Below are 14,444 nucleotides of genomic sequence, written 5' to 3' on the forward strand. Positions count from 1 at the left end.
CACACACATAATCAACAGTAGAGGACCTTTTGCTGAAAGCAATCTGTCATCAGATAGACATGGATTGTGATGGATGATAAAACTCAGAAGAGTCTTCTTTTACAGCTTGAGTCCAAAGAGTTACAAGCTTCCACAAACATCAATGTTTCAGCTACCCCGGGGATCTCATAAGAAGGTTTGAATGCATAATTTTCTATATTTCTTTTTACAATGTGATTTGGAAACAAGAAAAAAGGTATAATGTATGCAGCGTTCTCACTTGTACATGTCTGCACAAAAATGAAAATAATCACCAAAAATAAATAATCACCGAACACATTCTGTTTATAAAGGATAATACGTTGAAAGTTTAATCATAGTTTAATAGGTACATACATTGTTTGGATAGAAAGAAAAATGGCCATGCTGGCCTTTGACCCAACATGACCAAGCGTCCGTCACCGGTCATCCTAATGCCCCACCATCCATCTGCACCCATGTTAAAGGCACAGTGACACATGCCGCTGTTGGTAACTGTACAACTGTCTGGTTAAAGGGAACCTAAACTGAGAAGGATATGGATTTTTCCTTTTAAAATAATACCAGTTTCCTAACTCTCCTGCTGATTCTGTGTTTCTAATACTTTTAGCCACAGCCCCTTAACAAGCATGCAGATCAGGTGCTCTGACTGGAGTCAGACTGGATTAGCTGCATGCCTGTTTCAAGTGTGTGATTCAGCCACTACTGCAGCCAAATAGATCAGCAGGATAGACAAGCAACTGTTATTGTTTAAACGAAAACTTCCATATCCCTCTCAGTTAAGGTTCCATTTAATGTAGCAACAGCAGTAGTGTGCACACAGCTCTGGGTGTCAGTGGGCTTTGGAGTGTCACACACAAAAATACACAGGAGACTGATGTGCTAGCCCTCAAAAGGGCTGTTTAGGGTGCTTTCACAGCGAGTGAAGAACAAGAACACAGACCTAGCTAATGCTTTCCCTACCTATCTGCAGCAAGTCTGACTCTGCTCTCACTAACAGTCAGCAGCCAGCAGAGAATGAATCCAATATGGACATTGCAACTGCTTTTTGATAGGGGGTGGGGGGTCCAGGAGGAGGTGCTAGCTGATTGGCTGCCATGTGTCTGCTAACTGTGAGGTAAGGGGTCAATGTTTGGCTCCATGATGATGTATAGGAGGCGGGTCAAACATGCCATATGTTCTCAGTTCCCCGAGAATGCAAACAGTGGAAATTCACTGGGAATTGTCCGCTGGCAAACTGTTCAGGCCATCTCTAGTTGTCACCCTTTCCATGGGAGCACTTAGTGTGCACTCTGTTTAGAACTCCACTAGGGGATTTAACCATGTATGGGGGGGGGGGGGGGGCATTGAACATCTGTGAGACAACTGGGATATCCTGATAATGAGGGAGAGTTAAGTTTGTATTTGAGGGGGAGGGAGGCTGGACAACCCTAAAGTATGTTAATTCTCTATGGTAGGGGGTGAATAAGATGATGAGTAAATTACCAGAGTGTACTGGTGGAGGTTTCCTCTTTTCTCTAAAGTCAACTGGTATTCAAAATATTAAGGATATGAACTGTTCCAGTATGATGCACACTATATCACCTTACCCAAACATGGGTAGAAAAATATAAATTTCAAAGAAATACAAATTTTCAAGAAAAATATGATCCTGATTTTTGAACTTGGAAATGTAAAATTGCAAAGCTAGATCAACTGCTTAGTAACCCTACAACCATTAGATAAGTGTCTATGGGACTGATTCGTGAAGCTGCGTTGCTATAGCAGCGCAAGCTCCATGATCAGCACTATGCTCTAAATCCTGGGCTGAATGCTACACTCGCTCTTGCAGTGTAGCGTGCCTTCCTTAGTTACGCATGTTGCTTACATAGCAACGTGTGTTTCTTTAAAAGCCAGCCGCTGCTTGAAAGTAGGGATGATCGGAACGAACAAATTCCGTTCCGCCAGAATTCGCTGATTCCGCCAGAGCTAAATTCCATCGCTATGAGAATTCCGTTACATTTTTATGAATTTCCGCGGAATTCCGGATTCCGGCGGAAAAATTATAATAATCGCAAATGGAACCTTGTTTGTGCTATATGGTAACCCATAGACCCGATTAACTGTTCCCTTAGTCCTTTTTCTCCTCCCTTCTCTCATCTCATCTTCCAGGGAATTGTAGAATTTCAAAAGCCAGCTTACATACCTTGCCCGGGATTTGAACCCAGGTCTTGGCCGGGAATTGAACCCAGGTTTAGTGCTCAGTAGGTAGCTCTCTTCACCACTACACCACCACCAGTGTTGGTGGTGGTGTAGTGGTGAAGAGAGCTACCTACCGAGCACTAGACCTGGGTTCAGGCTGAAGCCAACCTAGCATGTACCATTATGATATATCCAAGAGAAAAATGAGCTTGCTTAGGGATTTGTAGGATTTTAAAAGCCAACTCACATACATTGGCCAGGCATTGAACCCAGGCCTACCGCTCTGTAGGCTGCTATCCTAACCATTATACCACCAACACAACACACTACAATGCTACATGCTGAAGCCAGCCTAGCATGTACCATTGTGATATATCCAAGAGAAAAATAAGCTTGATTAAGGATTTGTAGCATGTCAAAAGCCAACTCACATTGGCCGGGAATAGAACCCAGGCCTACCGCTCTGTAGGCTGCTATCCTAACCAATTTACCACCAACACTACATGCTGAAACTTCTTGGAGCAGACTTACTTCCTCCTTCCAAAAGACACACATACATCCCCATAAAATCATTCAACAGCAACTGCATGCACAGTCTATGTGGTACACAGTGTCTGTGGCACAATTGGTTAGCGCGTTTGGCTGTTAACTGCAAGGTTGGTGGTCCAAGCCCGTCCAGGCATGGCCTTGCCATTTGTGTTCAACAGTTGTCCGAAGAGAACCCCAAATAGCCAGGTAGATTCATCTCTCTCTCTCTCTCTGTAGGGATGGTCACCGCTTTCCGCGGAATTGTATTTTCCGCAATTTTAGGCGGAAATTGGTCATTCCATTCCGTTTGGTTGGAACGGAATTGCTTTTTTTCTCTGGCGGAATTCCGAAATTGCCTGTGAAATTCTGCCGGTATCCGTTGATGGTTTTAAGCTGAAAATTCAGTTCAATGGCATCAAGTTCTAGAGAGAAAGAGAGAGAGAGAGCTAATTTTTCTTTTGGGTATATCACAATGGTACATGCTAGGCTGGCTTCAGCATGTAGCATTGTAGTGTGTTGTGTTGGTGGTATAATGGTTAGGATAGCAGCCTACCGAGCACTAGACCTGGGTTCAATTCCCAGCCAATGTGAGTTGGTTTTTGACATGCTACAAATCCTTAAGCAAGTTCATTTTTCTCTTGGATATTTCATAATGGTACATGCTAGGCTGGCTTCAGCATGTAGCATTGTATTGTGTTGTATTCACAATTTAGAAAGATACACTGCGCTCCACAGAAAGCAATAAATTAGCACTATAGGGGATCGCAGCTGGTTGAAGAGTCACCTCACTCCAATGTACACACAATCTCAAAGTCAATGCTGCGCCTGCTTAGTCCCAATCTCACAGTGAGACAAGACCCCTATGGGAGAAAAAAGTAAAGATAGCGCACATAGTGCTCAATACTGCATGAATCTGCCACGGCTACCACCTCGTGCTGCACTCCAGTGGGATGTGCCTTCACCAATGGGAATAGAAACAGGGTTCCCCCTTCTGTGAATCCACTCACCGGATAGCCACTTGGTATATAGCATGTAGTAATACAGTAATCCACGCTCCTCCACTCGATCTCCGTATAAAAGTTCCTTTATTAAAATCAATAAAAGGCAATCCAAGATACACCAGACATCAGAGCAGTCCTTGGCCGCGGACACAAGGCGCTCCGTCCTCCCTTGGTTAGCCCGTGCTTCCGGAATGTCTGCGTGCTGCCTGGCTCCGCCCTACACGTTTCGTCGTAATGACTCATTCAGGGGCTGGCAGCACGCACTAAAGACATCATTAAAATACCGTCGCTGCCCGTCTTGAGTACCGCCCATGTCGCCGCCCTCTTCCGTCACTAGGCAACCAAGCGGGGAGCGTAACTATTCATACTATGAACACTTGAACTTCTCCATAAATACAATGATAAAATTATTAGACCAGTATATGTTATCTCCTGTAAAACAACATTATATATATATAAATTCCAATTCATTACTGAAACATCAGAGCGAGCAGCGATACCACATCTTACTGCCTCCTATGTAATCCCTCTTCCTACCTTACTGTATACTCCTACACCCCATTTCGTGTATAGCATGTATTGTATAACACAATTATCATGCGCCTTACACCAGCCCTATCATACCTTGTGTCAACCATCAAACTATCTTTCGTGACACATCCTCATGTTAACCCCCCTTAGCAAATACACCTCCTGTGACACCACATGCCTATCAGCTCCCACATATACACGTGGATACCAGTGTCAAGTGTATCAATATACTAATCTATTGTATACACACCGCGCGCATCATTAAACCATTATGAACCACAGTGCACACAGCACAATCCTGCTGCTATACATGTGGTATGATACTTGTGCCCAGCCACCACTATGATCAATCCACTGCCCTTAACCTCCCTGGCGGTTTAATTATTTTGCCAGGGAGGCTGCAATGTGGTTTTTTTTGAATAAAAAAAAAAATATTTCATGCAGCCAACTGAAAGTTGGCTGCATGAAAGCCCACTAGAGGGCGCTCCGGAAGCGTACTTTCGATCGCCTCCGGCAATCGAAAGTAACAAGATAGGCCGCAATGAGCGGCCTATCTTGTTTCGCTTTCCTCGTCGCCATGGCGACGAGCGGAGTGACGTCATGGACGTCAGTCGACGTCCTGACGTCAGAGCCGCCCGATCCAGCCCCTAGCGCCGGCCGGAACTGTTTGTTCCGGCTGCGCTGGGCTCGAGCGGCTGGGGGGACCCTCTTTCGCCGCTGCACGCGGCGGATCGCCGCGGAGCGGCGGCGATCGGGCAGCACACGCGGCTGGCAAAGTGCCGGCTGCGTGTGCTGCTTTTTACAGAATGTAAATCGGCCCAGCAGGGCCTGAGCGGCGACCTCTGGCGGCATACCCCGAGCTCAGCTCGGGATTACCACCAAGGAGGTTAAAGAATCACCATTCACTATCTGTTGTGACCAGTATACTATGCCAATTACCTCCTATATGGGCACCTATATCTATATGTGCTCCACCATTCCTCTGTGCAAACTATGCAATTGTTTGTGCAAATCATGCAATAACCTGTAATAGTGTTAACCTCACAATATTCAAAATGTCTTATCCAGACAGCCTTCATAACAATTAACAGTGCTCTGTGTAACCTTAAAGTGCCATGTGCCCATAATAATGATAATCGCCCAAAATACCCCCCTGTCAACCTATACAAACCCCACCTTATATTCCAACTAATTTTACCTATTCGTTAAAAAACAATTGATATCCAATTCAATATTTAACCCATGAGGCTCCATTGTACCCAATTTGTAGATCCACTCAGTTTCTTTCTTACATAATTGCTGGAGTCTATTAGACCCTCGCCAGTGGGTATGAACCTGCTCCACTGCTATTACCTTAATACCTTTAGGATCATTGTTGTGCACCTTGGCAAAATGTGCTGACACACTGTGCCACATGTAACCTTTTTTAATATTATAAATATGCTGGTATATGCGCTTTTTCAACGGTCTCGACGTCCTACCAACATATTGAAGATTACATGTGCACGTCAGCACATATACCACATAAGATGAGGAACACGTCAGGCATTGCCTTAACTTATGGCTCCTCCCATCTCTCCTAGAGACAATCTCCTCTGCCCGGGCACTTGAAGTGTCCCTACAAATGCAACAATCCCGACATAAAAAGAAACCTGGTCTTTGCCAGAACACCGTAGGTCTCACTGGCGGGTTTACACAACTTGGAACAAGTATATCTCTGAGGTTCGGGGCCCGCCTATATATAAACTTCGGTCTAGGCGGGATCACCTTACTCAGAGACTGATCCTGTTCCAGAATTGGCCAGTATTTATGAAAAATTTGCTCTATCTGTCTATACTGTGTATTGAACGTACAGATAAAGGGAAGCTCCATGTGGTTGTCCTCTTTTTTGGTTCTCTTGCCCAGAACCAGCTGATCTCTGTCCATTCTCGCTACTTCCTGCATCTGAGTATTCAAAACTCTCTCATTATAGCCTTTTTGTTCAAATTTATGGGCAAGAACAGAGGCTTGCTCAGTGTATGCCTCCACCGTAGAACAGTTTCTCCTGATCCTTTGGAATTGCCCTTTAGGCACTGATCGGATCCAAGTGGGATGGTGACAGCTAGTTGTTGGTATAAAACCATTTCTGTCGGTTTTCTTAAAAAAACATCTTGTCAGCAACTCATTGCCTGACTTATAGATGTTCAAATCCAAAAAATTAATACTATCATAACTCTTCTCCGCTTCAAGTTTGATATTGGGTCTCAACTGGTTAGCCTCCTTTAGGAAGTCTTCCCATTCCTCCATAGTACCCGTCCACAGGATCAACAAGTCGTCTATATATCTATGCCATTCTTTGACTTTGCTAGCATTAATCTGAATCGCCTCTTCTTCCCATTCTGACATGTAAATGTTTGCCAGAGATGGGGCGAAGGGGGCCCCCATGGCACATCCCTTTATCTGTAGGTAGTACTCCCCTTTGTGCCAGAAATAATTCTTTCTTAGGGCAGACTCCAGCAACTTCACCAGAAACTGGACCTGACGTGGATGCAACTTCCCTTCCCTCATGAATGCACTTCCCACTGCCGTAAGACCCTCCTGATGTGAGATGTTGGTGTATAGAGACGCCACGTCCGCTGTGATCAGCAACGTGGCGCCATCCACCACCACATCCCTGAGAATACGCAGTGTATGGGAAGTGTCCCTCAGTACTCTTGGAAGAAGCCCCACCAGCGGCTGCAAGAAGTCTAAATAACTACCCAACCTATATGTGATAGAATCGATTCCATTAATAATGGGACGTCCAGGGGGTGCCGTAGTGGACTTATGAACCTTGGGTATCTGGTATATAATGGGCGTCCTAGGATGTAAGGGGACCAAATATTGGAACTCTGCCTCACTAATTAGGTTCTCATCCAACCCACTTTTTAATAGGGTAATAAGCTCTTTTTTAAACTGGAAGACTGGATTTCCACTCAATTTAATATATGCAGTGGTGTCATTTACCAGTCTATCCAGCTCACCAAAATATTGATCATTAGTAAGGACAACCACCCCTCCCCCCTTATCTGCCGGTCGGATCACCAACTTTTTATCCTTCAACATCTTACAGGCATCACGGTCCGCCACATTGCCCCGAGGTACCTGCAGACGCTCCAGATCGTTGGCCACAAGATTCTTAAAAACATCTATAGTATGCTTGCTTGCATTTTCTGCTGGATTGAATGTGGAATTATTTTTCATATTGGTGTGTAGGAATTGTCCCCCCACCACATTAACCCTGTTAGTAGGTCCCTCTTTATCTAGAAAGTACCTTTTAAGGTTGATTTTCCTCACAAATTTATGCAAATCGATAAACGTTTCAAATTTATTAATGGGTTTTTTTTGAGCAAATTTTAATCCCCTATCCAGAAGGTTAACTTCCCGTTTGGACAGAGGTACCCCACTTAAATTAAATATTCCCTCCCCTCCTCCTACTCCTTCCTTCTTTTGTTGTAATCTCCTTCCTCCTCTGATTCCCCTCCTGGCTCTCTTTTTCGTGCTTTTTTGGGGGTAAGGAATGGTTCTGCATACCACTCAGAGTTCCAGAGTATTTGGTCAGAGTTGGTCATGAGGCAGAGTTCCAATATTTGGTCCCCTTACATCCTAGGACGCCCATTATATACCAGATACCCAAGGTTCATAAGTCCACTACGGCACCCCCTGGACGTCCCATTATTAATGGAATCGATTCTATCACATATAGGTTGGGTAGTTATTTAGACAAGTTCTTGCAGCCGCTGGTGGGGCTTCTTCCAAGAGTACTGAGGGACACTTCCCATACACTGCGTATTCTCAGGGATGTGGTGGTGGATGGCGCCACGTTGCTGATCACAGCGGACGTGGCGTCTCTATACACCAACATCTCACATCAGGAGGGTCTTACGGCAGTGGGAAGTGCATTCATGAGGGAAGGGAAGTTGCATCCACGTCAGGTCCAGTTTCTGGTGAAGTTGCTGGAGTCTGCCCTAAGAAAGAATTATTTCTGGCACAAAGGGGAGTACTACCTACAGATAAAGGGATGTGCCATGGGGGCCCCCTTCGCCCCATCTCTGGCAAACATTTACATGTCAGAATGGGAAGAAGAGGCGATTCAGATTAATGCTAGCAAAGTCAAAGAATGGCATAGATATATAGACGACTTGTTGATCCTGTGGACGGGTACTATGGAGGAATGGGAAGACTTCCTAAAGGAGGCTAACCAGTTGAGACCCAATATCAAACTTGAAGCGGAGAAGAGTTATGATAGTATTAATTTTTTGGATTTGAACATCTATAAGGCAGGCAATGAGTTGCTGACAAGATGTTTTTTTAAGAAAACCGACAGAAATGGTTTTATACCAACAACTAGCTGTCACCATCCCACTTGGATCCGATCAGTGCCTAAAGGGCAATTCCAAAGGATCAGGAGAAACTGTTCTACGGTGGAGGCATACACTGAGCAAGCCTCTGTTCTTGCCCATAAATTTGAACAAAAAGGCTATAATGAGAGAGTTTTGAATACTCAGATGCAGGAAGTAGCGAGAATGGACAGAGATCAGCTGGTTCTGGGCAAGAGAACCAAAAAAGAGGACAACCACATGGAGCTTCCCTTTATCTGTACGTTCAATACACAGTATAGACAGATAGAGCAAATTTTTCATAAATACTGGCCAATTCTGGAACAGGATCAGTCTCTGAGTAAGGTGATCCCGCCTAGACCGAAGTTTATATATAGGCGGGCCCCGAACCTCAGAGATATACTTGTTCCAAGTTGTGTAAACCCGCCAGTGAGACCTACGGTGTTCTGGCAAAGACCAGGTTTCTTTTTATGTCGGGATTGTTGCATTTGTAGGGACACTTCAAGTGCCCGGGCAGAGGAGATTGTCTCTAGGAGAGATGGGAGGAGCCATAAGTTAAGGCAATGCCTGACGTGTTCCTCATCTTATGTGGTATATGTGCTGACGTGCACATGTAATCTTCAATATGTTGGTAGGACGTCGAGACCGTTGAAAAAGCGCATATACCAGCATATTTATAATATTAAAAAAGGTTACATGTGGCACAGTGTGTCAGCACATTTTGCCAAGGTGCACAACAATGATCCTAAAGGTATTAAGGTAATAGCAGTGGAGCAGGTTCATACCCACTGGCGAGGGTCTAATAGACTCCAGCAATTATGTAAGAAAGAAACTGAGTGGATCTACAAATTGGGTACAATGGAGCCTCATGGGTTAAATATTGAATTGGATATCAATTGTTTTTTAACGAATAGGTAAAATTAGTTGGAATATAAGGTGGGGTTTGTATAGGTTGACAGGGGGGTATTTTGGGCGATTATCATTATTATGGGCACATGGCACTTTAAGGTTACACAGAGCACTGTTAATTGTTATGAAGGCTGTCTGGATAAGACATTTTGAATATTGTGAGGTTAACACTATTACAGGTTATTGCATGATTTGCACAAACAATTGCATAGTTTGCACAGAGGAATGGTGGAGCACATATAGATATAGGTGCCCATATAGAAGGTAATTGGCATAGTATACTGGTCACAACAGATAGTGAATGGTGATTCTTTAAGGGTAGTGGATTGATCATAGTGGTGGCTGGGCACAAGTATCATACCACATGTATAGCAGCAGGATTGTGCTGTGTGCACTGTGGTTCATAATGGTTTAATGATGCACGCAGTGTGTATACAATAGATTAGTATATTGATACACTTGACACTGGTATCCACGTGTATATGTGGGAGCTGATAGGCATGTGGTGTCACAGGAGGTGTATTTGCTAAGGGGGGTTAACATGAGGATGTGTCACGAAAGATAGTTTGATGGTTGACACAAGGTATGATAGGGCTGGTGTAAGGCGCATGATAATTGTGTTATACAATACATGCTATACACGAAATGGGGTGTAGGAGTATACAGTAAGGTAGGAAGAGGGATTACATAGGAGGCAGTAAGATGTGGTATCGCTGCTCGCTCTGATGTTTCAGTAATGAATTGGAATTTATATATATATAATGTTGTTTTACAGGAGATAACATATACTGGTCTAATAATTTTATCATTGTATTTATGGAGAAGTTCAAGTGTTCATAGTATGAATAGTTACGCTCCCCGCTTGGTTGCCTAGTGACGGAAGAGGGCGGCGACATGGGCGGTACTCAAGACGGGCAGCGACGGTATTTTAATGATGTCTTTAGTGCGTGCTGCCAGCCCCTGAATGAGTCATTACGACGAAACGCGTAGGGCGGAGCCAGGCAGCACGCAGACATTCCGGAAGCACGGGCTAACCAAGGGAGGAGCGCCTTGTATCCGCGGCCAAGGGCTGCTCTGATGTCTGGTGTATCTTGGATTGCCTTTTATTGATTTTAATAAAGGAACTTTTATACGGAGATCGAGTGGAGGAGCGTGGATTACTGTATTACTACATGCTATATACCAAGTGGCTATCCGGTGAGTGGATTCACAGAGGGGGGAACCCTGTTTCTATTCCCATTGGTGAAGGCACATCCCACTGGAGTGCAGCACGAGGTGGTAGCCGTGGCAGATTCATGCAGTATTGAGCACTATGTGCGCTATCTTTACTTTTTTCTCCCATAGCGGTCTTGTCTCACTGTGAGATTGGGACTAAGCAGGCGCAGCATTGACTTTGAGATTGTGTTGTATTGGTGGTATAATCTGTAGGATAGCAGCCTACAGAGCAGTAGGCCTGGGTTCTATTCCTGGCCAATGTGAGTTGGCTTTTGACATGCTACAAATCCTTAAAGGGAACCTATAAACTGAGAAGGATATGGATTTTTCCTTTTAACACAATACCAGTTGCCTGACTCTCCTGCTGACCCTGTGTTGCCAATACTTTCAGCCACAGCCCCTGAACAAGCATGCAGATCAGGTGCTCTGACTAAAGTCAGACTGGATTAGCTGCATGCTTGTTTCAGGTGTGTGATTCAGCCCTACTTCAGCCAAAGGGATCAGGACTGCCAGGCAACTGGTAGTGATTAAAAGGAAACATCCATATCCTTCTCTGTTTAGGTTCCCTTTAAGCAAGCTCATTTTTCTCTTGGATATATCATAATGGTACATGCTAGGCTGGCTTCAGCATGTAGCATTGTAGTGTGTTGTGTTGGTGGTATAATGGTTAGGATAGTAGCCTACCGAGCACTAGACCTGGGTTCGATTCCCGGCCAATGTGAGTTGGCTTTTGACATGCTACAAATCCTTAAGCAAGCTCATTTTTCTCTTGGATATATCATAATGGTACATGCTAGGCTGGCTTCAGCATGTAGCATTGTAGTGTGTTGTGTTGGTGGTATAATGGTTAGGATAGCAGCCTACCGAGCACTAGACCTGGGTTCGATTCCTGGCCAATGTGAGTTAGCTTTTGACATGCTACAAATCCTTAAGCAAGCTCATTTTTCTCTTGGATATTCCATAATGGTACATGCTAGGCTGGCTTCAGCACGTGGTGTTGGTGTTGGTATAGTGGTGAAGAGAGCTACCTACCACGCACTCAGACCTGGGTTCAATTCCCGGCCAAGCTATGTAAGCTGGCTTTTGAAATACTACAATTCCCTGGAAGATGAGACCTTCCTCCTAAGGGAGGGAGTAGAGGAGTAGAAATACCTGTTATCAGGTAGAAATCAGTTTGGTGGGGAAACAAATTTGAATTCCGTAAAATTTTGCGGAATTTTAAAATTTTCTGCGGAATTCCGTTTTAGCCCTATAGCAATTCTGTTCCGTCATATAAGAACCGGAAGCGACCATCCCTACTTGAAAGTATCACAACTGCAATACTTCACTAGAGTGGCTACTACTATGTTAATTAAGCAACTATGTTAATTAACATAATAGCGCTAGTGAAGTATCGCGGTTGTGACACTTCAAAGCAGGGGTCGGCATTTAAAGGAACGTGCATTGCTATGTAAGAAACAAGCATAACTAAGGAAGGCACTCTACACTGCAAGAGCGAGCGTAGCGTGCTGCCTTCAATTTAGAGTGCTGTGCTGATTATGGAGCTCGTGCTGCTATAGCTGCTGCTATAATGGCACTATAGAGTCACAATTTACATTGTGGTGTATTACACAGCCATTGAGGCGGGTGCCTAAATGAAGTGCTTTCTTCTCTTTCTCCTTCAACCAATTATGGTAGCCTTCATATGTGTAAGCTAAGTACTTTAAAGGTTACATCCATGCTCCCCCCAAAAATGAGCTCTACATAGATCTCATTTTTGGGGGGAGCTCAGATGTATCCTTTAAAGAAACTTTTGTGGATGAAAGTGCCACAAAGAATATCACACGTTTATTTATTGTGTTCAATGACATTTAAATATTAAAACTGCATTTTCCAATTAAGCACAAAATGTTTTACATCAATAAATGTGATGCAGACTTATCGATTGATTAATCAAGGAATGGACTTGCGTAAATGCCAGCAGCATGTAACTCAGTCTTTTGCTTGCAGCTTGAAAGTTATAACGTAATATAATTTTCTTGCCTTAGTTTGACATCTGTTCTTTCCTAGAGTGTAAATGATGAGAGTTGTCTTTAATGTTTAGCATTCATCTTTCCAGTCTGCTCTGCTATGACCTTTCATCAGTTAATTTTTGATCTGCAGGTCATCTGTGGTGACAGAGTTTACATCAATAAAGAGTCTGTCTCACTGAAATCAATGAAAGGTCAATAACTGCCTCAAAAGATAACATCAAGCTCCATTTTCCCAAGGGTTAACAGCTAGATGTCCCTCAAGATGTCAGCATTTCTATTCAGGAGCTTTGCAGAAATGATATGCACTTTAACATTATTCTGATCATAGAATGAGTATAATCAGCATGCTAATGAGATTCCATTACATCACCTAATCACCACAATTTTAATAATGTGAATAGGATCCACTGCATGATAAATTAAGACTGCATCGCTATAGATGTGACTAAAAGGTTCAACTTCAATACATTTAATTACTATTAGAGGTAAGTGAACTTTCTTTGAATCCTTGCTGCTAACAGCTCAAGCAGCTCGACATGATGTATATTTAAGTACAGCAAAACATAATAAATCTGTTTTTATCCACAGCAGCACTCTAGACAGTTATGATCAGTTTGCACCTTGTGTCCCAATTAGTCTCCCTGCGTTTCAAGTCAGACTGGCAACACCTCCATAGATATACCACACTCACTTGCTAGCAGCGGGTCTCTGCAGTGATCATCTTTAACCATTTCAGCCCGCGGGGATTTTTCGACTTATGCATCAGAGCAATTTTCACCTCCCATTCATTCGCTAATAACTTTATCACTACTTATCACAATTTATTGATCTATATCTTGTTTTTTCCGCCACTAATTAGGCTTTCTGTGGGTGGTACATTTTGCTAAGAGCCACTTTACCGTAAATGCATTTTAACAAGATTAATAAGAAAAAAATGGAAAAAATTCATTAATTCTCAGTTTTCGGCCATTATAGCTTTAAAATAATCCACGCTACCATAATTAAAACCTATGTATTTTATTTGCCCGTATGTCTCGATTATTATACCATTTAAATTTTGTCCCTATCACAATGTATGGCGCCAATATTTTATTTGTAAATAAAGGTGCATCGTTTCCGTTTTGCGTCCATCACTATTTACAAGCTTATAATTTTAAAAATGTTTGTAGTATACCCCCTTCAAATGCATATTTTAAAAGTTCAGACCCTTAGGTAACTATTTATGTCTTTTTTTTTTTTTTTTTTCTAATTGTAATTTTTTTTTTAAAAACTTTTATTTGGGGAATATTTTGGTGTGGGACATAAACTGTTAATTTTTAATGTTGTTTTCTGTGTAAATTGTTATGTTTAATATGTGTAGCTGTAGTTTACTATTTGGCCACAAGATGGCCACCTTCGTTTTTAGTTTCCCTCCTTGTACTTCCTGCTACGCGGAAGTACAAGGGGGATGCGGAAATCTGGCCGGGCAGAAGAGCCGGAGCCTCACAGGTGAGCGCTTCGGTTTTTCTGCGGGGGAAAGGGATCGGTGATCGGGAACCATGTTCCCTTTCACTGATCCCAGGGCTACCGGGCGGCACAGCGGGGATGCGGGGGCACGCCCGCGATCGCGGGCGGGAGCGCGCCCAAGCGCGGGAGCGCTGCTGAGCTGCCGCCCAGACGTGAGCTTCACGTCCGGGCGGCAGAAATGGTTA

The sequence above is a fragment of the Hyperolius riggenbachi genome, chromosome 2, assembly GCF_040937935.1.
Source record: "Hyperolius riggenbachi isolate aHypRig1 chromosome 2, aHypRig1.pri, whole genome shotgun sequence".
Classification (NCBI taxonomy): domain Eukaryota; kingdom Metazoa; phylum Chordata; class Amphibia; order Anura; family Hyperoliidae; genus Hyperolius; species Hyperolius riggenbachi.